The sequence below is a fragment of the Mirounga leonina genome, unplaced genomic scaffold (assembly GCF_011800145.1).
Source record: "Mirounga leonina isolate KUSES-001 unplaced genomic scaffold, KU_Mleo_1.0 Mir_154, whole genome shotgun sequence".
NCBI classification, from domain to species: Eukaryota; Metazoa; Chordata; class Mammalia; order Carnivora; family Phocidae; genus Mirounga; species Mirounga leonina.
This window is the reverse complement of record NW_023270389.1, coordinates 6,492,121-6,519,481: the sequence shown is the minus strand read 5'-3', so window position 1 is coordinate 6,519,481 and position 27,361 is coordinate 6,492,121. Positions and strand designations below refer to the sequence as shown.

At 42.9% G+C, this 27,361-nt stretch overlaps 1 protein-coding gene across 5 annotated transcripts in view; it reads right to left on the bottom strand.

The window, feature by feature from the left end:
• LOC118014035 (serine/threonine-protein kinase Kist) overlaps positions 1 to 27,361 on the bottom strand; it is a 91,368-nt gene that overhangs the window by 36,159 nt on the left and 27,848 nt on the right. Inside the window, exon 1 of one of the 5 annotated variants that reach the window (XM_035010040.1) lies at positions 2,214 to 2,403. The exons of the other annotated variants lie outside the window; for them this stretch is intronic. The gene's annotated coding sequence lies outside the window, so the exon portion shown is untranslated. Of the gene's footprint in view, positions 1 to 2,213; positions 2,404 to 27,361 lie in introns of those variants that run through there. 5 annotated transcript variants of the gene reach the window in all.

Sequence of the window (27,361 nt, the reverse complement as noted above, 5' to 3'; positions counted from 1 at the left end):
AATGTGGAGACAGAGAGAAAGACAGGAATCAAGCAAAGAGGACTCCAACTGGTGGTGCCATTTACTGAAGTGGGGAAACATTAGGACAGGAGGAGATTTAGAAATATGCACGGACATGTTAAGTTGGAGGTGCCTATTAGACATACAAACAAATGCTGGTAAGACAGCAGAATGTGGTAGTCTAAAGTTCGAAGGTGATACTGGAGCTAAAGATAAAACTTAAGGTCATCAGCATACGTGATATTAATTATGAACTTAATAAGATCCCCTGGCAAGTGTAGATGGATAAAAAAGCAAAGAAGTTAGAAGACTGAGCCTTGGACATGCATTAGGATATTAAAAGGCATTTCTATTGATTTATATAGATTTCAAGAGATATGATACCATTGTTTTTTAATTAAAAAAATACATCACGTAAAAAACAAAAAAAAAGTTGAGAGAGACCGTTTTCTATTAAACTATTGTCCAAGGAATTGGGTCTTTCCTAAGGTCTCATCTATACTACTGTTTTTGCCCAGATTTAAAGAAGCATACTATAGCAGGAAGATCATCTGGCAACCAGGTAACTGAAGAATTGGAAGTCCTAGTTCTTGGTCCCTCCCTATCAACTGACCCTATGCAAATCATTCCACCTCCCTGTGTACACATTTCCTCATAAAGACGATAAAACCAGCCTTCCTCACACACCCTCAAATGAGAGTCAAGAGTGGAGAGTCCCTGCCTACTAAAACATATGCCAACATAGTATTATAACATTTTAAGATATAAATCAATCTTTTCCTAAGAAGTCATTAAATACCCATTCACCTTCAGATGCTTGGGAAAATGGATCCATACAAATAAGACAACTCAGGTTAAATTTTTCCCCACACAGGTTAAACTTTGATACCTGGCCTTGGACCACTGGTGGTCTGCAAAGGTTGACAAGGTCACATGTGCTAAATTAATTCTGGTAAGAGGTCTGGATGTAATGTGTAATGGTAAGCAATAGTGAATACAAGAGTTAGAGTAGGATTTTTACTTTGACAAGCAAAGTCTGAAAAAGCCAAGGATCTGCTCAAAAAATGATGGCAGAATTTGGTATATGCCCATACCTAATACATCTGCATCAAAAACAATGACAAATTTGGTAAAAATCCACCATGATCAAATATACCTTTATTAAAATTTAAATGCCAGTATTAAAGAAATCCAGGATTTCCCCTCCTTTCCCGGTCTCCCTCCTGCCCCTATCTCTGCTGCTATATTATGCCCCCAAAACTGATAAGTAAACTTCTTAGAACTTTTGAAAAATAGTCTTGGAGTTGAGCCATAACCACTGAATCCTATAAATGCTTGGCAGCACAGACCATGAAGTCTTTCTCAATCCCAGCTAAGGGAGCCAACTCACTAATAATGAGGGAATAGAACCTGCCTTCAGCTTCCTGTAAACCCTTCGGTCCACACCTACAGAATCTCACCTTAAAAGTCCTTAAACTAAAAGCACTACATAATGACATCTTCATATTACCATAATCACTACTGCCTCATTTCAGAATTCATAAACCGTGCACAAATAAACACAGGACAGCGTCAGGCCAAACTTCATACACTCTTCAGGAAGCCATATGTTCAGCACATGCGTGCCTTCTCAGCCCTCCGATCCCATCCTCCTGCGTGGCCAAGGCAGGGGAAACCCCGCAATCTCAACCCTCTCCCACCACCAGTGTTAAAACCAACCAAACGAACAAAAAGGGGCAAGCGGGCTTTGTCCCCTTCTCACGTGCCCCGCAGGTATGTCCACTCTTCCCTGCCGACGCCCTCGGAATTCTCTCCCTCTTCTGTGCCAGGCGGCCCACCCCGTTCCCAGCGGACACGTCAAACGATCACTTGTCCCCACCGGAGGCCCCCGAGCTTGCCCAAACCGTCCGCAAGGCCCCTGCCCCCGCATCCAGGTGAGGCCCGCCCCCAGCCGGTCGACAGAGCCCCACTCCACACACTGCCCCGTCCGGGTCCTCCCCAAAGCCCCCGGCTGGGGCGCACTCCCCAGCGGGGTCTCCGAGCTCGGCAAGCGCCTGCGGGCGCGCGGGGCGGTTCCTCGGCCAGGGCCAGGCTCGGGCGCCAAGCACCGACGTGGCCGTGGGGGCGTGCGCGTGGCGGGACCGGGCCCCGGAGTCCCTCCGGGCTGGCGGGGCACCGGGGAACGAGACACGACTGGCCGGAGAGCCCCTCACCTCCCTCGGCGCAACGGCGACTCCGCCCGGCTCCGGCTCCCAGCGCGCGGCCACTCCTCGGCGTCCCGCGCCCGCTCCGAATATATACCCTCATCCGGGGGGCCGGGGCGGCGGGGCGGGCCGCGAGCGGGCCCGGGGAGCACGGCCCCGGCCACCCCGCCCCTCCCTCGCAGCCAAGGGCGGCCACCCGCGCCGGGAGGAGCCGCCACCGCCCGCCCGGCCACGTCAGCGCCCCGCGCGCGGGCGGCGAGGCGGGCGGCGAGGCGGGCGCCGAGGGGGCGGGGACTGGCGCGTCACTCATTCCCTGGCCCAATGAGGACGGCGCTGGGAGTCCGCTCCGCGGGCGGCCCCGCCCCCCGGCGCGCCGCGAACGCGGAGAGGTGTGCGCTGCGTCAGCTGGGGGGGTGAGGCCGGCGCCGCGCGGTGGTCGCGTTGGCCGCCGCGTGGGGGCCCTGGCGTCACAGCTGGCCCCGCGAGCTGCCGGCCCACGGCTCTCGTCGTCCGCTGGCCCAGCGCCTCGGCCGCACCCTGTTAACAGAAACGGACCGCCGAGTTGGGTGGGGAGCGGGGTCAGTCGGCTGGTGGATTCCCGACAGGCGGCGCGGAGGGTTGCGAAATGCGGCCGTGTGTGCGCACCGACCCCGGAGGGCGGACCCGGGGCGCGCTCTGACCTTGGGCGGGCTGTGGCGTCTCGGGTGAGCCGGATCCCTGCAAGGGCTCCGACTGCCTTTCTGCTTTATGGGTTTTGGGTCCCAAGCGCGAGAAGCCAGGCCCGTTTACTTGTGCACAAAACAGGCAGGAAAAGAGAGGAAAGGCAAGCAAAGGTATTATGTAATGAAAAGCGCGCCAGCGAGAAAGAGCCCAGATGTCCGATTTGTGTGACTGTGTTACTTCCTCAGGATTCGACACGAAACTGGTGGTTGGACTGGATGACCTCCATGGCCCTTGCACGGCCCACTGTTTATAATTGCCTGCTGTATACTGTCAGTCCTGTGACATACCTTCTGTGGGTGTGCACGTGCAGGTTATATGCTCAGGACGGGGGCCCGTAGAAGCTGCGTTTGCATTTTGAGCTGCGTTGGGCTTTGCAGTTTTGCAAGAAGTCCGATATACTGAAATACCAAAACACACTTAGATTTAACACAGCACCTGACATAAAGAATTTCAGGTATTCAGGTGCCTTTCCTCTACCTTAAGTACAAGAGCCTTTTCATTTACTTAATCGATTGCAAAATTCCCCTACACATTAAGTAACAGAAAAATGTACTTGGTAAGTAATGCCGGTAGATTCATATTCAGGAGGTAGAATATGCTCCTGTTTTCATGATCGCAGAACTTCATTTATTTGAAAGATTTATAGTGTAGTGGTTAAGAGCAGGGGATCTGAAGACTGAATTCCAGCTTTTTTATTGAATATGATCTTTGGTAAATTAATTAGCACATGCATCAGTTTTCTCACCTATAAAATACAAGCAATAATAGAAATGCCCTTAGGGTTGTTGTGAGGATGAAACCAGTTAATACAAGTAAAGAATGCAGAACAGAATGAACACTAATAAACTTGTAATTATTGTTATTTGAGTGCTTTCCCTATGTCAGGTGCTTTTCTAGGTCCTGGATACTTTGATATACTTATCACCATCTGCAAAGCTTCTTGTCGTTTGGATCCCTGATACCATAAGGAACATTTCTCTGAAGTCCTTCATAACTGAGAAGAACAAATACATTCCCATTAATACGCTTAGGTTCTACTTAAAGAAGCCTGCCCACAACGATGTGACTGGATATAACATTGTGACCTTTAATGAAAGAAAGAGAATTTAAGACCATTGCTTTCTAAAAATATACTGATTGTTACTCTTCTGTGTTTCCACTCCCTGGCAAAGAAATATATGAGAGTTTAGATTCGAACCAGGAGATGCAGATTCAAAATCAGAGTTCAACCTTAGAGGCTGTGTGTCCACTTAACTCTTAACCTCAATTTTCTCCATATAAAATGAGGATAATATCAACTTCACATGGGTACAGTACAAATTAAATGAGAAAGAATCTAAGAGAGTGGAGTATTAGAGGCATTCTGTAAATCTTAGACGAATGAATGAATGAAGAGCAAAGTATAATCAAAGAGGTCTTTAAATATAAAAGATAACACTGGGGCCCAGCACAAGTGTTTTCAATGAACTGTTACAAAATCAAATTTTTACTTCCACCATTTGCTAAATTATTTTTCTAGTTACTAAGCATAAGAAGAGCCTTAATTTCATCTTGCCAGATAAATATCCAGAAGCTTCTTACACTGAAGAGCTATTTCTGGCCTTTAAGGCATTTTTCATACACAGTTGACCCTTGAACATCGAGGTGGTTAGGAGCACCGACATCGGACACAGTCAAAAATCCACATATAACTTTTGACTCCCCAGAAACTTAACTAGTAGCCCGCTGCGGAGCTGAAGCTTTACTGATAACATAAACAGTCAGTTAACACATATTTTGTATATGTATTATAGACTGTATTCTTATAATAAAGCTAAAGAAAATGTTACTAAGAAAATCATAAGTGGGGTGCCTGGGTAGCTCAGTCAGTTAAGCGTCTGCCTTCGGCTTATGGCATGGTCCCGGAGTCCTCGGATCGAGTCCCACATGGGCCTCCCCACTCAGCAGGGAATCTGCTTCTCCTTCTGACACTCCCCCGTCTTGTGCTCTCTCTTACTCTCTCAAATAAATAAAATCTTAAAAAAAAAAATCATAAGGGAAAATACATTTATACTTCTATACTGGATTTATTGAAAAAAAACACGTGTATAAGCAGACCTATGCAGTTCAGACCTGTGTTGTTCAAGGTTCAACTGTATATAGTCATTCAAGAGACAGTGGCAGAGAGCAAGGCAAGGATGCCCACTCTATCCGTGATTATTTAACATTACACTGAAAATATGAGCTAATGCAATGAGACAGTAGAACTCACAAGAGGCTTCAGAATTTAAAAAGAGAAAAAAAAAGTTAGAAAATAAGTACAACTCCCTTGAGATGAGGGTATACCTGGACAACCCTAGAGAATCAATGGCAAGACTAACTCAAACTATTGGATTAGGCTAAATCATAAAATATTTCAGCAAGGTAGCCGGCTGTAAAATGAACAGACAGAAGTCAATGGTTTTTAATATACACAAACAATAACCAGACAGAAGACACGATGGCAGAGAGAATGCCATTTTAATAGTAACAAAGAAAATCAGATAATTAGGTATAAATCTAACACCAAATGTGCAAAACCTGTAGGAGGGAAACTGGAAAACACTCCTACACAAAAGCCACAGAAGATCAAGGTTCACTTGATCAAATGGGAAAGCACCCTGGTTAAATTATAAATTTATAAATTAGACAAGTTGATACAAAAGTTCAGCTTGAGTTCTCATGGAAAAAGAAACATGAAAGAAGAGCTAGAAACACAGAAAAAGAAAAGTTACAATAAGAAGCCCATCTCTCATATAAAACTATTCTGTGAAGCCTCCATAAGTAAAACAATGAGGTTGTGGCACATGGATATACTGACAAGTGGAACAGACTAGATAGTCCAGAATGGGCCCCCAGGATGCATCAGAGATGTAGCAGCACAGCTCACACCCGTGGAGCAAAAAAATCAACGTTTCAGTAAATAGGACAAATGAGTAGCCATCTGGAAAAAGATAAAATGAGATCCATACTTTATCTCATCACAAGAATAAAGTGCAGATACATGAGAAATCTAAATGTAAAGCATGAAACCATACAAGTCCTACAGGAAGGCACGGGGTACTATATGGCTGCCCCAAAAAAAGAAGAAAAAAAGAGTGATATGAACTTGATAAGGGATAACTTTAAGGATATACTGTTACGTGAAAAAAAAAAAAGGAAAGTGTACTACATGAGTATATACAGATGAAAGAAGGAGAAATAAGAAAAATGTACATACATCTGGGTTTTTTTTTTTTGCCATAGTGTATTTGCACAGCTCCCCTCCCAGCATTTGTGCTGTTGTCATACATTTTGCTTTCACAGATGTTATACATTCCACGACACATTGTAATTCATTTTGCTTAAAGAGTTTTTCCAAATTTCTTTTTAGCTGAAGTATAGTTGACACACAATATTATGTTAGTTTCAGGTGCACAACATAGTTTCGACATCTGTGTACATTGCAAAATGCTCACCACCGTAAGTGTAGTCACTTATAAATTCTTACAGTATTATTGACTGTATTCCTATGCTGTACTTTACATCCCTGTGAGTTACTTATTTTGTAACTGGAAGAATGTGCCTCTTAATCCTCTTCACCTATTTATATATTTAAAAAAAACCAGGAAGGATAAAGGAACATCTTCCCTGGCTTTATTTTTGTACTCCAAATTTTCCTTGGATAAACTTACTTATTTTGTAACTTGGATAAACCAGAAACCAGTAAGATTGGCTACCTACAGAGAACAGGCTGGAATCAGGCACTTCTCCATATATAACTTTCCGGATAGTTTTGACTTTTGGAACCATGTTAATGCTTTACATATTCAAAAAAATGAAATGAAATTAACAAAGAGGGAAGTTGAACCCTGAAATAGAAAACAAACGGAAGCAAATGAACCTCACTGTATCTTAAGTAACAGAACTTCTCTGAAAAGTTTCCCTGGGGAATGAACCTTAGAAACTTTTGAACCCAGTTATTTTGTATGGCTTTATTGACATTGACTTAAACTACAGATATTTAAAGTGTACAATATGATGATTTTTGACATATGAATATATCTGTGAGCAGAGTATTTTAAGTATATGCCCTCAATCTAAAGACAGAGAGAACTGGAAACAAATACTAAACTCTATTAGCAGTTTGGCTTTTCACAGTGGTATGGGTTAGCAATTCTGACACTATTTTTTGTATAGTGGAGATGAGCAAATGACTAAATATATTGAAGAGAATGATTAAATTAGATTATCAGATTAGAGAAGGAAATTACAAATATGGAATGGGAGACTAGAATTACCTCTTTAGTGGCAGATTGTAAGTATAAACCCATGGTTATTAACATAAATACAGAGACAGTTATAGATTGTGTGCATACATAGTAGAATTGTATATTTGGGGGAAATGCTAGCAATTACCGAATTTGAGTACAGGGCATATAACTTCTTTATACTGCTTCACAATTTCTCTATAAGGTTGAAATTATGTAAAAATTTAAAAGTCCCATAAACGAAATGAAACTAATGGTAGAGTTCTTCATTGTCAGTGCAAACACAAAAGAAAATCCTTAAGCCACGGAGCACACAGCTCTGAAGGAAAGGATCCAGGGTGTGACAGTCACTAAGTAGTTTGCCTGTCCATGTCACACGCCCTCCAGCAGCCAGGCAGTATGCCACATCACCTGGGAAGCTAAAAATGCCACCGGCCATGCTGTGTCTGGGGGCAGCTGTGAGTCCTTGGGGCAGGAATAATGATGGGCAGTGTTTCTCTGATTGCCCACCTTCCCGCTGAAAACAGTGAGGCTTAGCTGAGCAGTACAGGAACTGTGCAGAGTGGGAAGTTCCAGAACCTGTTGATGTTTATATGGATGTCCCTGAGGTCTAACTACTCCTTAAAGAACAAACTGGCATGTGTTCATCATTTGATCAAAAACAAATAGATGTTTGTTTAAAATATGTTTATTATTCTGTGCCAGTACTTGTGATAGGTACCAGGGGAATCAAAAGCTAGGGTTCTGTGTCCTCAAGGAAAATTTGGAGTACAAAAATAAAGCCAGGGAAGATGTTCCTTTTTCAAGTTAGAGGGCCACAATGAATGCACAATTAAAGGATTTCAGAGCTCGGAAGGGGGAGGGAATAAAGGAATGAAGAATTTTTACTAAAGGATAGGCCAAGAGAGTTTGAGAAAGCGTTGGGAGGTAAGGGACAGTCTCACTCATTGTACGAGGCTTGGTCCTCAGCCTTGATAATGGGACATCTGCTAGCTGGTTATTTGTTTTCCCACTGGCAACACCATCCCCTTCTCTAAATCCTATTGCCTCCTTAATGAAAGAAACCAAGGAATTTGTAGTCAGGTAAAGAACTTAGAAGTGAGATACCTAAGGGTTGGTATTAAATAAACTGTGAAATTTGAATCACCAAAAAAGAATTAAAAGGAATTATCTACCAAAGGGTAAATATTTTTAGTAGTTTACTAGTATGTATGGTCCCAGCTTGGTTTAAAAAAGCAGATAATACTTTCATTTGATAGATAAGATAGGCGATAGATGGATGATAGATAGGAGCTGTGTGATTTGGAAAAATCACCGTAACTCCCTGAATTTCAGTTTTCTCATCAATAAAAATGAGATAATACAATATCTTACAGAGTTGGAAAGAGAATTGAAAGAGAAGGGGCCTACCACACAAGAAGGAAAATGGAGGGTGCCTGGGTGGCTCAGTTGGTTAAGCGACTGCCTTCGACTCAGGTCATGATCCTGGAGTCCTGGGTTCGAGTCCCGCATCAGGCTCCACGCTCAGCAGGGAGTCTCTTCTCCTTCTGACCCTCCCCCCTCTCATGTGCTCTCTCTCTCTCATTCTCTCTCTCAAATAAATAAATAAAATCTTTATTAAAAAAAAGAAGGAAAATGGTATAGTCCTCTATTAAAAACACAGAATCATGTTGAGATTCCAGGAGAGATGTTTTAAATGGGCACACAAATTCAAAAATTCAGAAGGGCATACAACAGAAGGTCTTATGCTTTGGTCTTTTAGGGACAATGGGATTATAGGCATTTTTATATTCTTTCGGATGCTTTTTTTTCTAAAATTTTTCCTAAATTTCTTCTAAGTTTTTTTTTCTAAATTTCTAAAGTGAAAATTACTTGATAATTAGAGAAGCATATATTTCTTTTAATTTCAGAAAAGGAGGTATGCTACTTAACAACTCAAAGAACCTGCTCGTTTTTCCTGCAGTTGGTGTGGGTCATGAATGACCAAGTCTGTCCACACTTTCCAAGGCAGTACAACCAGGAACGACCCACCCAGATTTTTCGGACAGCAGACTCATGTGAGTGGGGTTCCGCCAAAGGAATGCTCCCTTCATTCTCCTGAATGCCAGGGCCTCAGGCAGGTCACTGAACTTCCAAAAGGACCCAGGTTCCTTCCCGGAAGTACAGCCGATCACCAGGGGAGTTTGGCTCAGCACGAGGTTCCGTAAGGCAGGCCTGAGCCTTCATGAGATCACGGTTTCCAAGAGGCAAACAGATGGGTGGTGGAGGGACTGGGGCTTTGGCTTCCTAGGACGTGAGTACTTTTTCTCTCAGGAGATCACCCCGACTTAGCTCATCACTCCTCCCACGCCCTAAATTTCCTGTAGCTCAGGGGGTGTTTCAAAACACTGTGAAATCATGAATACATCCTGTTCAATTACATTTTTTTTTAAAGATTTTTATTTATTTATTTATTTGCGAGAGAGAGAATGAGAGACAGAGAGCAGGAGAGGGAGGAGGGTCAGAGGGAGAAGCAGACTCCGTGCTGAGCAGGGAGCCCGATGCGGGACTCGATCCTGGGACTCCAGGATCATGACCTGAGCCGAAGGCAGTCGCTTAACCAACTGAGCCACCCAGGCGCCCCTACATTTTTTTTTTTTTTACTGGAAGTATAGCCCCTCAAAAACCGACGGCCATCTAGTAAGTACAAAAAGAACAAAGTGGAATGAGCCGGGGAGAAAGTAAACAAGAGAGTGTTGGTGAGGGGCGCCTGGGTGGCTCAGATGGTTGAGCGTCTGCCTTCGGCTCAGGTCACGATCCCAAGGTCCTGGGATCGAGTCCCACATCGGGCTCCCTGCTAGGCGGGGAGCCTGCTTCTCCCTCTGCTGCTGCCTCCCTCTCTCTCTCTGACTCTCATGAATAAATAAATAAAACAAACAAACAGACAAAAAAAAAAACCAGAGTGTTGGTGAGCAATGATTAGAGAGGTGCACAGCCTCAGGACTCCACATTGAGCAGGTCTGTATGATGTGGGAGAGTGGACTTTAAATGCCATCACAGGCTGTGGGCTAGAGATTATCTGATCCAGCTCCCTTAATTCACAGATAAGGAAACCAAAGCTCCCAAAGTGAAGTGGTTTCCCTAAGGACAGGATAAGTAGGTAAGTAAGAAGCAAAAGCCAGAGAAGCCATATGCTGTTATATATTGTTATATAACAATACAAACACCTCACTGCCATTGAGGGCCCTGGGTCAAATATTTAATGTCTTCTCTTAGGAGCCCATTTGGCTGGATCTTTCTCCTGCACAGTCGTGCTGTCCCCAGGGGAAATTCCTCAGAAATGGCTCCCAATGGCATCTGACCTACACTGAAACCAGAACTGTAGCATGCTTCATCCCCCACCTGCCTGCTCACCTATGTCTGGCTGACTTTGCATACCATGGTTTCTCAGATGTGAATGATTTTTCATAATGTGGTTTCTCAGGTCTACTGCTAAGGGCAGAAGCTTTGGATTGACTGTGCGTTTTAGCTCTTCTGCTTCTCAACTCAATATGCAGGACACACACAAAGTCTATCACAAGTTATTAGCGTCAGAGTTACCCCCCCCCTCACCTATTCCTTCTTTAGGAATCTACTGCAGATGAAATCTAGGTAAATAAGGAAATAAAACCCAGGTAAATAAGGAAAAGGTAACAAGGGGACATCGCCTCCAAGAAATCTCATGCACAACAAAAAATTCCTCCACATTTTTTTGTTCCAAGCTCCATGACTCCATTTGGCCTGTGTTACTTAATGTTAATAGAAGAAAGACCCCAATATCTCAATGAAAGTCTCTGACAGTAGGCTTGGCCTCCAAACTGAGTTACAAAAATATGGTCTCAACACTTACTTGGGTCCCTCCTAGCTGCTGGGTAATTATTTCCTGTGTCCCTTAACAGCATTCATTGATGCATTGACTTTGTTTTTGACAGTTTAGCATACTATTATAAGTATATAGAGCATAAGAATATGGACTCCGAAGCCCAAGAGTTTGAGTTTGAGTCCCAGCTCTGCAGTTACTTAGCTGAATGCCCTAGATGAGTTCACTGATGTCTCTGTCCCATCTCTTCCTGACTCAGAATAAAAGCTCTATAAGTTTTTGTTTTAAAAAAAATACTATTTCCTAAGTTTGGCTTCCTGGGTATCAGTTATTGGGAATTGAATGATGTGGCAGACAGACTCTAAGGGGACACTCATGATTCCTGCCTCCTGGATTGTATAATTCTTTCCCCCTTGTGCTTGGGAAGGACCTGTGGCTTGCTTCTAACTAACAGAATAAGGAGAAGATGATGGATGTCACTCCCGTGAATATGCTATGCTATATGACAAAAGTAATGGGTCCCATAATTGGGTTACATTAAGACTTCTTGCAGAGGGCTCACGTTCACTCTTTGGCGGGGCCTTAAAGAAACAAAGTGCCATGAAGTGAACTGCCTACAGAGAGGGCCACATGCAGGGAACTTCACACATCTTCTAGGAGCTGACAGTGGCCTGGAGCCAGCAAAAATAGAAGCAAACAAACAAATCCCACGAAGTTTGCAGTCCTACAGCACAAGGAAATAAATTCCATTCCAATCCAGCCTCCAGATGAGCATGCAGCTTAGCCGGCACCTTGACTGCAGTCCAGTGAGACTCAGAAACAGAAAAGCCAGCTCAGCCCTGGCCCGTATATTGATTGCAGCCTTATGAGACACCCTGAACCAGAAGCTGAAGAGGTGAAGAAAACACACAACCATTCTGACGAGTCTCATTTTAAATTCATAACCACTACACAAATACTAAATAAATACTCTACTTCCCTAGTCCGCTCTTGTTGCCTTTCTTCTAGATGACCGTTTCACACATTTTCTCCCTCAGAACTCTATGATAACCCGCCCCCCCCAACTCGCTCTCAGCAGATATCCTTGCATCTCGTCGTTGAGGAAACTGAGAACTTGTCCAAGCTCCTGCCACCCCATCCATTCATCTCCCTCTATCTGTACCCATGTTTTTATTTTATCTCCAAGTATTTGGAATAAACGTCCATGGTCCAATCCCTCTACCTATGAGCTACGGCCCATCTCCTCCTCCCCACCCAAAGGTATCATTCCAGTACTTGGCTTGCTAAAAGGTATCTCAAAATTAACATGTCTAACTGAATCCGATCCTATTATCCCACCCCATCCCACTTCTTTCAGTCTTCCTTACCTCTATATTTACTCCATGCTCGTGGTTGCTCAGGCCAAAAACCTTAGATTCATCCTTGGCACCTTTTCACATCCCAGATCCAATCTACATGTATCCCACAGGGTCTGTCTTCAACATGTACGCAGAATCCTACCTGTTCTCACCACTGCTTTCTCTCATCCTAGTCTGGTCATCATCGCTTCCCTGGATCTTGGCAGGAGCCTCCCAGCAGGCCTCCTTGCTTCTATCCTCACCTCTCTCCAGGCCATTCCCAATGGAGCCGCCAGAATGATCGCTGGAGTTACATCACTCCTCTGCTCAAAACCTTCTAATGGCTTCTCATCTCAGTTGGAGTAAAATGCAAAATCGTCAAACAACCCTCAAGATCCAACAGGGTCGCCCACACACACACTTCTCCCTTTGTGTTCTCCATATCCTGCCCTGCTTCACCAGACTCCAGCCACACTGGAGCTTAGAATCGGTCCTGAGAGCAGTGGGAAGCTTCTGATGAGTTCTGTAAGCCATGCTTCTGTCTTCTCTGCCTATAATGTGGGACAAAAGATGGAAGATGTCACAGCCTGTGTGCCCCATGGGCATCAGTCTCTTATATCATAAAATTGTTGTGATGAGCCTTACTGCCTCCAGCAAGGGCACAAAAGTCCCCTTTGCATAGCTGGTATTGCTTGGCACTCCTTCCTATTTTCCTTTTTTGCGGTGGAAAAAAAAAAAAAAAGATTACGAGCAGAAAATTCAAATACCAGAAATTTTTAGTGTTTTTAGAAGCTCTTCTTAATTTTATCATACAAGTATTACAAACATTAAAATTCAGAGTGAAAAAAAGAGAGAAGGAAAGAAGAGAGGGAATGGGGGAGGAAGGAGAGAAAGAGGGAGGGGAGAGGGAGAGAGGAAGGAAGGAGCAAAGAAAAAGGTAGAGACAAAAGGGAAAGAAAATCACCCAAGGGCCTGCCATATAAAATAGTTCCTATTCACAATTATCGTTTCTTTTTTTTTTCTAAGATTTTATTTATTTATTTGACAGAGAGAGACACAGCGAGAGAGGGAACACAAGCAGGGGGAGTGGGAGAGGGAGAAGCAGGCTTCCCGCGGAGCAGGGAGCCCGATGCGGGGCTCGATCCCAGGACCCTGGGACCATGACCTGAGCCGAAGGCAGTAACGACTGAGCCACCCAGGCGCCCCGGCTGAAACCCATTTTAAAGGCAACAATAGGTGCAAAGTCATAATAAGTAAGTTGTTGCCATAATAAGTGTGTCTCCTTTTTTTATAGTTTCACCATCGTGCCTGGCACAGCGGAGGGCACATTGTCACAGTGAGACTGAATGAATAGCAGTTGTGTTTTTTGTTCGTTTGTTTTTTAAAAATAAGTTGTGGGATTTTTCTTTTCTTTTTTAAGATTTTATCTATTTATTTGAGAGAAAGAAACAGATAGTGACAGAGATAGAGAGAGAGAACACAAGCAGGGAGGAGAGGGAGAAGCAGGCTTCCTGCCAAGCAGGGAGCCCGATGCGGGGCTCGATCCCAGGACCCTGGGATCATGACCTGAGCCGAAGGCAGACGCTTAACGACTGAGCCACCCAGGTGCCCCTCACAGTTATGGTTTCTAAGTACTTTTTTAAACTACCACCACCTGGGCCCTGCTCAGGGGACCGGGAGGAGCAGCACCTTCTCAGAAATAATTTCGTGTAGCTCATCACACCCTGTGCTAGCTGAGCTCACTTCTCACCCACAAGTTTTAGAACAGACATCCTGGAGTCTGCTTATGAACCCACGACTTTTCTGGCATTTCATGTGACTAACTTCTGACTAGACTTGTCTTGGCCATAACTGCTATTAAAAAAGATTCTGGTTCTTCTCTTGATGAGAAAAGAATAAATTCAGTTGTGCTGTATTTTCAGCAGTTACAATGAATAAGTGATAAAACATGAACGGGACACCCAAGAATAGAATAAATCCTGTTGGGGTGCCTGGCTGGCTCAGGTCAGGGGAGCATGCAACTCTTGATCTCAGGGTTGTGAGTTCAAGCCCCACGTTGGATGTAGAGATTACTTAAAAATTTAAATTTAAATTAAAAAAAAAACAGAATAAATCCTTTTGATTGAAGTGAACATACAAACTCTTCCACTCATAAGAATCCCTGATTAAATTAGATGATGATTCAATTCCACTGATATCCCTTTGAGCTTTTTAAAGATTGGTGTGGGGGCTGCTGGGTGGCTCAGTCGGTTGAGTGTCTGACTCTTGGTTTCAGCTCAGGTCCTGATCTCAGGGTTGTGGAATCAGCGGGCTCCACATTCAGCATGGAGTCTGCTTGAGAGTCTCTCTTCCTCCCCTTCTGCCCCTCCCCCTGTAAATAAATAAATAAATAGATAGATAGATAGATAGATAGATAGATAGATAGATAGATAGATATTATTGTGTCCTTTCATTTACATATTTGGTGCTGAATATGCTATCCTGTTGATATTAGGTTTTACTAGGTTCTATTACCTCTACTTTTTAAATCTATGATATTTGCTTAGAAGTCATATCTTTTTAAATAACTGTTTAAAGATTATTATTTGTTGTTAGTCACAAAAGACAATAGTTGTAGGCCACAATTTAGTACCCAGAAATAGTAATTTGCTGAAAAGTAATTTAGAAATATGAAAATATAAATGGAACTTTGCAAATGGCAGTTGGTGATTCACCTGATTATAGCTGGTTTGGATTATTTTTAGGATAAAGAAAGCAAGCACCAAATTAACAAACAGTGTGAAGTATTTTCTGACCACAAAAATTAAGAACATTTTCTAGTAATCATTCTGCCTATTTTTTCCATCACCCATTCTCTTCACAATTAATCCAATAAAAATGCCTACCAACTATGTCCTAAACATGATTTATTGTTCCAAGATTGGCAGATTTCCAAAATTTCAATATTAAATATATTGACAACATTTGATATGCACAGCAAAGTACATTTTGGACAAATTTCACCCAAAATTTGCTTAAATAATGTATGCAAATCCTTTAGTAATTTACAAACGAAACTATAGATAAGTTTCCATTATTTCTTAGATCTTGGAAATATTAAGTGACTTTTGCAAGGTGCTCTTCATTTTTCCTGTGGTTTCTCCTGTCTGGTGTCCCCTCCTTTTAGCCTGCGGTACGCCCCTTACGATTTCCCAAAGCAGGCCTGTTAGCAACGACTTCTCTAAGACTTTCTTAATCTGGGGATATTTTTAATGTGCCTTCCTTTTTGGAGGCCTAGTTCTCCCGCATAGGAAGGCCACCCAGTTATTTCTGAGCAAATTTGCTGATTCTACAGACAATGCCATCGGATGTGGGTTTCTCGCTTTCCACCCAGATCAATGCAGCTTGAGGCTGCTGGTGCTCCCAGCCAGCCGCCCCTCCGTGGCACCTCTAAGCCAGCGGGGCTGGGAGAAGCATCCCCACGCAAGAACGCTGTGGCTGCTCACCGTGTGTGCAGCAGTTCAAGGTCAGCAGAGTCTCATAAATGCATGCTTCTTAATTTGCTGTCTGTGCTCTTTTTACCAGAGCCCTGAAGTCATTGTTTTTCAACATTTTTGCCCAGTTTTATAGTTGTTTTTTTGAGGGAGAGGATTTGCTGCCAGAAAGGCTGCTCTCAGATTCATACAAAATAGATTCTCAAAGGGTTGAGTCTTTTTTTTTTTTTTTTTTTTATCTGAGAGAGAATGGGAGACAGAGAGCATGAGAGGGGGAGGATCAGAGGGAGAAGCAGACTCCCCGCCGAGCAGGGAGCCCGACGCAGGACTCGATCCCGGGACTCCAGGATCATGACCTGAGCCGAAGGCAGTCGCTTAACCAACTGAGCCACCCAGGTGCCCCTCTCAAAGGGTTGAATCTTAGAACAGCCCTTGATTTATAATTTTGGCAGCTTGGGGCAGCAGTGGTGATGGTCCTATCCTATCAAAGAAGCTTATTGCTCTAGACGATCTCATTGTTACTTAATTTTTCCTGATAGAAGCATATAGCCAGTTCCCTTTTTATCAGAGACAACAGGGGACGTACATTTACTGAGCACATACCAGGTTATTGGCCTGATACACTCTCACATGTACGATTTCTCTTTAAAATAATGATTTTAGGCTCTTTATAACGATAAGTGCAACATGTACTTGTTTTTGAAAGTTTGACAAATACAGAAAAGATTCCGCTCTCCAGAAATATTTTATAATGCCACCTAGAGAAAGATGTACTTGACACGCTAGTCTATTTCCCCTGCCTCTCCCCCCTCTGTGTGTGTTTCCGTGTACCTGTCGTGATATTAGCTGTAGAGGTGAGAAACAAATCTCCTGCTGCTCTCCTTGTAAGATCATTGCCCTCTCCTCAGGAGACATATCTAGAAAAAAGTTGCCACGGCCTGTGTCAAAGAGGTTACAGCCTGGGTTCTCTCCTAGGATTTTTAGGGTTTCAGGTGTCACAGTTAGGTCTTTCATCCATTTTGTGTTTATTTCTGTGTGTGGCGTACGAAAATGGTCCAGTTTCATTCTTTTGCGTGTGGCTGTCCAGTTTTCCCAACACCATTTGTTGAAGAGAGGCCTTTTTCCCATTGCATATACTTGCCTCCTTTGTCAAAGAATAATTGACCATATAATCATGGGTTTATTTCTGGGCTCTCTTTTCTGTCCCACTGATCTATGTATCTATTTTTTATGCCAGTACCTTGATGTTTTGGTTTCTACATCTTTGTAATATAACGTGAAGTCCAGAATTGTGATGTCTCCAGCTTTGCTTTTGTTTTTCAAGATTGCTTTGGCTATTCGGGGTCTTTTGTGGTTCCCTACAAATATTACAACTGTTTGTTCAAGCTCTGTGAAAAATACTATTGGGATTTTGATACATATTAAATGTGTAGATTGCTTTGTGTACTACAGACATTTTAACAATGTTTGTTCTTCCAATCCAAGAGCATGGAATATCTTTCCATTTCTTTGTGTCCTCTTTAATTTCTTTCATCAATGTTTTATAGTTTTCAGAGTACAGGTCTTTCACCTCTTTGGTTAGGTTTATTCCTAGGTATCTTATTATTTTTCACGCAACTGTAAATGGAAAGGAAACAATGAACAAAACTAAAAGATAACCTACTGAATGGGAGAAGATATTGGCAAATGACATATCCAATAAAGGGTAAGCATCCAAAATATATAAGGATATATTTTGAATATATATATTTGGATATATATTTGAGTTATAAAACTCAACACCCAAAAAACAAATAATCTAATTAAAAATGGGCAGAAGACATGAACAGACATTTCTTCAAAGACATACAAATGGCCAACAGACACATGAAAAAATACTCAACATCACTCAGCATCAGGGAAATATAAATCAAAACTATGAGATATAACCACACACATGTCAGAATGGCTAAAATCAAAAACACAAGAAACAACAGGGATTGGCGAGGATGAGGGGAACCCTCGTGCACTGTTGGTGGGAATGCAAACTGGTGCAGCCACTCTGGAAAACAGTATGGAGGTTCCTCAAAAAGTTAAAAAATAAAACTACTCTAAGATCCAGCAATCGCAGTACCGGGTATTTACCCAAAGAATATAAGAGCACTAATTCAAAGGGATACATACATACACTCCTAGGTTTATAGCAGCCTTATTTACAATAGCCAAGATATGGAAGCAGTCCAAGTGTCCATCAGTTGATGAATGAATAAAGAAGATGTGGTATATGTATACAATGGAATATTACTCAGCCATCAAAAACAATGAAATTTGCTATTTGCAGTGACATGGATGGAGCTAGAGAGTATCATGCTAAGCGAAGTATGTAAGAGAAAGACAAATACCACATGATTTCACTCATATGTGGAATTTAAGAAACAAAACAGATGAGCAAAGGGAAAAAGGACACAAACCAAGAAACAAACTCTTACCTATAGTGAACAGAAGGGAGGTGGGTGGGGGGAGGGGTGGAACAGGTGATGGGGATGAAGGCATGCACTTGTTGTGATGAGCACCAGGTGTTGTGTGAAAGTGTTGAATCACTATATTGTACACCTGCAACTAATATTACACTGTATGGTACCTGGAATTAAAATAAAATTTAAAAAAATAAAAAGATCGTTGACCTCTTCCAAGCTTCTGAGGCTTGTAAAAATCTTTGTTCTTATCCCAGCTGCTGGGGGTAGAAGAGAAAGCCACACCACCCTTGAGCTCGAGCACTACAATATACATTTTGGTGACACAAAGAAAAAGCAAAGTTTTTGCTCTTTTAGGACAAACCAGACGTTTAGCTCCAACAAGTTATATTGTTCTCCATATGTAAAGTTTATCGTCATTGTGGATACATATTTTATCCTCTAAGAAATTTTTTTAATATAAATATGGATTGAGCTGCTTTGCTCTTAAAAATTATTGTTGACTCCATCAGGAGAAAGCGTGGACCAGAGGAAAAAAGAATTTTAATCTGAGCTGGTGCTTCTCCTTTTTAGGAAACAAAACGTAATTTACAGCCAGGCCCAGGAAAAAGCAAATGCTTCAAGAACTAAGGTAGGTTATTCAGAAGCAGCAGCCAGATCAGCAATCTTGAAGGTTTTGTTTTGCTTTTTCACTTTAGATGTAAGGTTCCCAGGCCCGGGAGGGAGGCTGCTCTTGGTTCGTTAGCATGGAGCTCATCCTTTAGGTGAGGTCAGCAGGAAATCGTTGGCTGCTCTCACCAGGGGGGAATCTGAATAGAAACTGGAGCATCCCTGCCTCTCCATCATCCACACTCTAGAAAGGGGAGCTGGTTCTTCCCCCAGGAAAGACACTGAGTGGGAGAGAGCCATCATTTGCATCTAGCCAAAGCCTGGGGCGCTCCCCTTAAATGCTGAGGACAGGACTGAGAAGAAAAAGTTCCTTCCCCAGTAGGTGGGATGGAATTTCCCCAGAGAACAGGAGCCTGGGGGGCACTCAGCTGAGAGACTCTGAAGGCGAGGCTCTAAGAGAACAGTAACTGAGGGAAGAGGGAAGAAGGTGTTTGTGAAGACCTAGATCCATCAGTGTGCGGACCCTGGGGAGGTTCTGCTCCGGACTCCATCCTAGGGAAGGGATCAGTCTAAGAGGCATGTGGGTACTACACCAGAGTTGAAAGCTGTATCAGAGGGACCCAATATGTGCCCCAATGTACTGAGGCTTTTTAACCTCCAGAAATCAACATATTTTTATTATCCCAATAAAATCAGCTCAAAGGCAGAAAACCAGGTGACCACCTGACGCTCTCTACCTAAGGAACATGTTCTTTAGTCTACAGGGCCGTTAGGCTCCTTACTCCACACACTGATGGGTATCTCTACATAGCCCGAAGGCCCATTAAATTGCTTCCCCAAAGAAAAGATGAATTCTAACGAGAGCTATAAAGTGCAGCTTATAAAACCGTTAACACTTTTACAACCTGTGATGGACACTGAAAAGCTCTTTCAAAATTATTTGAGGTTCCCTGGCTTCTTGTTCAGGGCTTATACCCAGGATCTTAATGATCCCGTCTAGAATATATACCTTTTAAATTCGATGGCAATGATCCCGGGGTCCTGGGATCGAGTCCTGCATCGGGCTCCTTGCTCAGCAAGGAGCCTGCGTCTCCCTCTGCTGCTCCCCCTGCTTGTGCTCTCTTTCTCTCTCTCAAATAAATAAATAAAAATTTAAATAATAATAAATTCTATGGCGATTTTATGACAATGTCTTTAGATAGGAAATATCCAAATAGGAAAATATCCAAACAGGAAATGTAACTGCCGTATAGAATACATGTTCCCTGGACCAGAAAGCGGAGGTTTGTGCTATCCTGTGGGCTCAGGCTGGACTTGGGGCCGGGCTGCTAACTCAGCGTGGCCAGGAAAACCTGCTCTCTTCTACAGATGGGTTTTGAGCTCTCATCAGGTTGTTCTCACAGAGCCAACCGTCACTGGGCTTACCCTTTACAGAGAACTTTATTTTTCCATCAAAAGGCTGTGGTTTCACGTTGCTAAGGAACTTTGGAAGGGCTGAGCACGGAGGGGTGTGGGAATAATGAGAGGCCTGGGAACCCAGACAACCAGAAGTTTGAGATGCATCAGAGTTGGATCCAATTCATGCCCGTCATTACTCACCTCTTGTTTTCCCTTGAAAACTGAAAAATTAAGGTCCCAGATCATGTTCCTGGAACTCAAAGAAATATCATGAATAATGAATAAGTGTGAATTTTACCCAAGAAATGTCGTCTATCTACGTAGAGCATGCGGACGTGGGGTACATACAGGAAATTACTCCGTTTCATTAAAGCCAGTTGTGAAAAGTATAATTAAAGAGAGACTTAGGGCTTGAAATTCTGGCCACACTGGGGATAGACTGAATGAGGCCAGAGCATTTTACTCTTGACATATTAACCAGCTTAAGAAACAATTGGCCCCACAGGCCCACACCTGCATCAACAGTGAAATATTCTTTGTAAATTAATCATCTACCAACTTACCGAGTTTCTCATCCTAAAGTAGTAATTCCCTTTCACCTATTCACACAGCTATAAGCTATAAGCAAAATGAAGGGCTCATTATCTTGGAAGGAAAAGGTATTATTAAAATCCCCAACCAAACTCTTGTCCACATCCACACTTAAACCTGATAGTGAAATTGTATTAATGAGGTTAGCTTTAATATATAGTAATTTTTATGTGAAATAAAAATTTGATGGCTGCAATATTTATTTTTTGTCCACAACATCAAAGAGTAAAAATATATAATTTAGGGGCGCCTGGGCAGCTCAGTCAGTTGAGCGGCTGACTCTTGATTTCGGCTCTAGTCATGATGTCAGGGTTGTGAGATCGAGCCCTGCATCAGGCTCTGTGCTCAGCGGGGACTCTGCTTGGGATTCTCTCCCTCTGCCCCTCTCCCTGCCCTTCCCCCTCAAATAAATAAAATTTTAAAAAATATATATAATTTATATTTAATCATTTTTGACAGGCTTGAGAACTTAATGAAAAGAATAAAAACAATGGGGCACCTGGGTGGCTCAGTGGATTAAGCATCTGACTCTTGATTTTGGCTCAGGTCATGATCTGAGGGAATGAGCCCCGAGTTGGGCTTTGGGCTAGGTGTGGAGCCTGCTTAAGATTCTCTCTCTCCCTCTGCCCCCCACCTCTCAAGTGTGTGCTCACTCTCTTGCTCTCTCTCAAAAAAGAAAAAAGTTACCTAGCACCAAAGCACCAACCTCCAAGTTCTCTTTCTTGGCTATAATCTGAAAGTCGGATGCTAAGGTGCTTGAGGGGAATGCAGCAATGGTAAGAGAGTGTTCTACAAGCTGGGAGCCACCTCTGATTCCAAGTGTTGAGGGGGAAGGCTTAGTCCCTGCTCCTGAGGTTCTATGTGGAAGGAGCTCCCTTAATCTCATCTTGCCGTTGCTCATTTCCAGAGGAACAGGAGTGAACTATTGACAGGTAAATCTGGGCACAGGAATGGGGCATGCGTAGTTCTTGCTTCTGCAGATGTCAGCCATTTGGTAAGCTTCTACACCTGCAGGAGGAGGCTGCCCCTGCATGTTAAGTCTGTCCAGGTGTCTGGTGCAACGTTAGGACGCTTGCTGGAGCCACGCACCTCAACTACATTCTCCAGCTGGCGTGTGAGCTCCAGGGCTTGATGACTTCATATCGTTAAGCTCAGGACTTGGCTCAGAAGAGAGGGCTGGTTTCTTCTGAAGCTCCCTCACGCCCTGGCAGAAATAATCATAGCATTCCCTGATAACATGTCCTTTCAGCTATAAGACAAGACACAGTCGCCACTCTTAGAGGTCTCCCAGTGGGAATGGGAAGAAACCGAGGAACGTTATTTAGTGCGAAGAAATGCAAATAGAGGTGGAGCACAAGAGTCCCTGGGGCATGAAGGGAGGAGTAGCTGACTCAGTCTAGCAACCGCACGTTGACAAAGATGGGGGTACATGGGCTGATGGTGGAAGGATGAGCAGTTGTTGGCCAAGCGGTGAGGCACAGAAACGGAGGGAGCACTTCCGGCAGACACTGTAACGCTGGCCCTAACCCCCCGGGGTAGAGCTGGGCAGGTGGAGTAGAGTTTGGTAAACATGGGAAGCAACTGGAATGCTTGTTAAAAACACCGATGACCGGGCTCTACCACAAATGCACTGACCCAGAAGGAGTAACCTGGGGATGTGTATTTTTAATCAGCACGCCAGGTAGTTTTTGGATCAAGAAAGTTTAGGAATCACTGCCTAAATTTGGGGAGTCATTGAAGGGCTTCATGGGTTGGAGGAATCAGATCAGAACAGAATTTTTAACTCTGTTAGGATGATGGAACTTGAAGGCGGGAAGATCTCTATAATAGTTTCAACAAGAGACTACGAGGGTCCCAAATATGCAGCTGACAATGGTATGAAGTTCAATGACAAATGTAAGAGATACTTAAGGTGTTAGAGGGGCAGGACTTAACTGACTGCACATTGAGAGCGAGGGAGAAGACCTAGCGGTCTCTGGCGTTTCTGATGCAGGTCGCTGGGTGGATGAGCTATTCCCAGGAGACAGAATACGGTTAGATATCTCCTCAGCTCATGAGCAACTGGCCCTTCTGTAAGCACTGTCCCCTCTCCAAAGGAAGAGTCCACAATAGTCTTTGTATTGAGTATAGTTTGATAGCTGATCATATGTTATTGATCTAGAATGGACACTTAAAAATCCTGTGCTAGTTACACACTGTCTTCTGGTCTTTTGTGACGGGCTTACCGAAAGCCAGAGTTTTTCAATGTGGCTGGAGTTTTAACTGACTATGGGCAGTCATATCCCATCAGTGGATGGAGAAGCAGAGGGAAGACAGTCGTAGTAATAGTACCAGCAGGAAGAGGAGGATGAGGAGGAGAATAAAGCAGGCACACCCTCAAAGTAGCAGAGAGGAAGAAATGAATCAGAGAAAGCACTGGCACCTTCCCAGTTTCTGGGTCCTACCCCCGTGTGAGACCGGGCTGCGCAGTTACTCTTGTACTCCATCAACTCGACTGTGGCCTTAGATAAATGCTTTGGGGTTTTGGTCTATTCAACTCAGCTAGTACTACTTTGCTATTTGCAATACAGGCATAAAGACAGCATATTGGGTTGGGGACATAGGGAGATTTTAGGTATCCACAGGACATTCAAATGGAGTCATCTAGTAAGATGTTTGACATGTTAAGTCTGGTGCACAAAAAAAAAGGGGGGTGAATGGTTGGGATGAAATAAATATTTGCCTGTGTTTGGCATAAAAGTTGAGGCTGAATGAGAATGGCTGTGGTCACCTAGATAGATCATGAGGAAAGAGATAAAAAATATAAGCTATCTAGCACACCTGGGTGGCTCAGTTGTTAAGCGTCTGCCTTCGGCTCAGGTCATGAACCCAGGGTCCTGGAATCGAGCCCCGCATTGGGCTCCCTGTTCCGCGGGAAACCTGCTTCTCCCTCTCCCCCTCCCCCTGCTTGTGTTCCTTCTCTTGCTGTGTCTCTCTCTCTGTCAAATAAATAAATAAAATCTTTAAAAATAATAAATTAAAAAATTAAAAAAATATATATATAAACTATCTAGACACTAAATGATTGTAGAGGAAAGTTAAAGACTTCTTATTTCTGAGGGAAAGAAATTGTCCTTTGGGTGTTATGGCTAAAAACAAAATTTTCCATAACTCTTAGAATTATGAATAATCATATTAAGTATGATTAAGGTCTATAAACATTATAATTAATCTAATAATGCTAGAAGTAATGAGTAATGACAGACCTTATTAGAGAGAAACCTCCACATTGAATTTCACAGAATAGTATTATCCCAGATGAGCAAGAATACCCCCGCTCATGCCTTCCATTTCCATTCAGGAAAAATCAACTACTAGTGGACAACTTTGATGACCCCATCACCCACTTCCCAGAAGGCAGAAATTCAGGATGTAACACAACTGAGAAACTGGGAAAGATTTCTTAGTTTAACTACAAATGGGGATCAGAACGCCTCAGTGAGTCAAAAACTTTACCGCACCTCATTAATCAGCGGCGGCCCTGGGATTTTGTCTGGGATGATTTCCAAACATGTGTTAAGCATTATTTGTCATGGAACTTTGTGCAATAAAAAGTTTATTTTTTTGTTAAATGATCACTAGGACATTTGTCAATTATGATGGTTCTTTGGATCCTACTGCTCCTTCCTTTTCCTCTTAAAGTCACACATTCCAATTAAAATATTTTTTGGAAGTTTGGGCCCTAAAAGACATGCCATTTTCAGCATGCCATTCCTCTGCCCCCAAATCCATATTTAGTGACACAGTAAAAAGACAGGAAGGGGGTGCCTGGCTGGCTCAACTGGGGGAGCAAGCAACTCTTGATGTCTGTGTTGTGAGTTTGAGCCCCACATTAGGTGTAGAGATTACTTAAAAATAAAAAAAAATTTTAAAAATCTTTAAAAAAAGACAGGAAGGAAACATACTGTTTTTTCCAAATTTTCCTTGAGCATGGAATTTATAAGAAAAAATATAATTTGAAACAGAATCTTAAAAAATCTATCATGGGTCTGTACATTGTTAGCAATTAACATTAAATTTTTGAGGAATAGTCTTGGAGAGAGTTGGTTAATGTTTTGTGTATTTATTATTCTGTCAGGCATGTTCAGGTACTTAGTAATTATAATTCTGCTTTCCTCATCAATCATAACTGAGGGATGCAAATGACAACACATACAGTCCAGTCAACATTGTTTCCCCAACAAAACACTTTTAAAGAAGTGTTAGAATTTATTAAATTGCAGGACTAGGGACAGATTTGGTTATACAATCCAAACCAGTTTTCCCCAAACTGTTCTGCAGGACATGAACATCCCACGAATTTTAAATAGACATTAAAGGGACGCCTGGTGGCTCAGTCGGTTGAGCATCCAACACTTGATTTCGGCTCAGGTTGCTATCTCAGGGTTGTGAGATCAAGCCCCACATAGGGCTCTGCACTCATCGTGGAGTCTGCTTGTCCCTCTCCCCCTGCTCCTCCCACCCCCCGTTTGTGTGCTTTCTCTCTCTCCCAAATAAGTAAGTAAAATCTTTAAAAAAATAGACATTAAATACCAAAGAGTCTTGACTGGGTCCTGGGTAGTGGGGGGATAAGGTTATGAAAGACATTGAGACAATGGGGACTTCTGCATCAACACTAAATTCTGAGAGTGTGATAAGGTATCACGGTTACAGAGGGAAATGTCTATTCGTAGGAGAAGCATTCTGGAGTCCTTAGGGGTTGAATGTCATGACATCTGCAACTTTCAAATAGTTCAGAAAAAAGGTTATGTTTACCTATGGCTATAAAAGGGGAAGAGCATGGGGTAAAATAAATGGCCAAACGTTAACAACAGGTGAGTCTAGGTGAAGAGTATGTCGAGACAACTTCCAACTCTTTGTTTAAATAGGCTTCTGTGTAAGACCGCTCTGAGGAACCTGGGGGAAAGCACGCAGTACCTGCAACCTATTCAACCTCGGGCTATTACATGAGAGGGGGAAGGGTCAGAGGGAGAAGCAGACTCCCTGCTGAGCACGGAGCCGGATGCGGGACTCGATCCCCGGACTCCAGGATCATGACCAGAGCTGAAGGCAGACGCTTAACCAACTGAGCCACCCAGGCACGCCAAAAACGCAGTTTTGAGCTTCATCTTCATTTTCAAAAGGTTATTAAAAAATCTCAACTTTATTTTCCTTTATCACTGGTCTCTCTTTCAAGGATTGATGGTCTTAAAAATGTGGATGTTCTAATTATAAAGCATTTTCTGCTTCTGGTCTGCTGAATATTTTCCAACAGAAACATCAGTAATATGCCTCACTGCCTTACAATCTCAACTGAACAAGTTTGTTCAGAGGTCCTTGTCCCAGAGCATCTTGCCAGATCTTCATTAATCCGGGAGATTTAGCTGGTATTTAAATATGCAGCTCAGTCATCACTTACTTTCCTTTGAATTGACCTGAGCATTATTTTTATTTCATATGTAAATATACTGAAGCATAATACAGACATTATATGTAATTTATAAAACACACAAATATAATTTATTAATTCCCATAATAGGTACAATAAATGGAAAATGGACCTTTGAAAATGGCTTAATGATTATGTGTTGCAAACTCCCTCATACTCCACCGTGTAAGTCAAGAATTCTTATTAAAAACTGCAGAATAGGGCATCTGGGTGGCTCAGAAGTTAAGCATCTGCCTTCAGCTCGGGTCATGATCCCAGGGTCCTGGGATCGAGCCCCATATGGGGCTCCCTGCTCAGCGGAAAGCCTGCTTCTCCCTCTCCTACTCCCCCTGCTTGTGTTCCCTCTCTGTCAAATAAATAAATAAAATCTTAAAAAAAAAATTGCAGAATAGTGGAAAAGTACAGTAAAAACATCCTGTATTCATAAACTGGAAATTTGCTTAGCAAATTTATGTTAAGAAGGGACCCCAGGACTTTGTTCAGATATGCAATTTCATGCAGAAGGAAATAAAAGGTGACAATTGAGCTGTTTGAAAAGATTAACAGGATTTCATCACCCAGATAAGATGCGAGGACAGAGAACTGAATGGCATTTTAGCTAAGAGGCTTGATACGCAGCAAAAAGCACGGAATCTGTAGAATGGGTAGTTTGGTATCGATGGAAGCATACAGTATGAATACACACAGAGACAGGAGATGAAGTAGGATTTATAGGTGGAGCCAGATTGTGAAGTTTTAGGTGCCAATCTAAGGGGATTAGATATTATTTTGAAGGCAAATGGGAGCAGGGAGCAGCATGATCACGCTCACTGTTCATTATGCAGTCAGCTCTATGAAGGAGAGACTGGTGCACAGGAGACCAGACATGGGGAGCCCGAAGAAGCTACAGCAGAGGGACAGACGAAGGACTAGACTAAGTGGTAGGAGAGGAAAGGAGAGGAGAAAGGAGAGGAGAGGAGAGAGGAGAGGAGAGGAGCGGAGAAAGGAGAGGAGAGGAGAA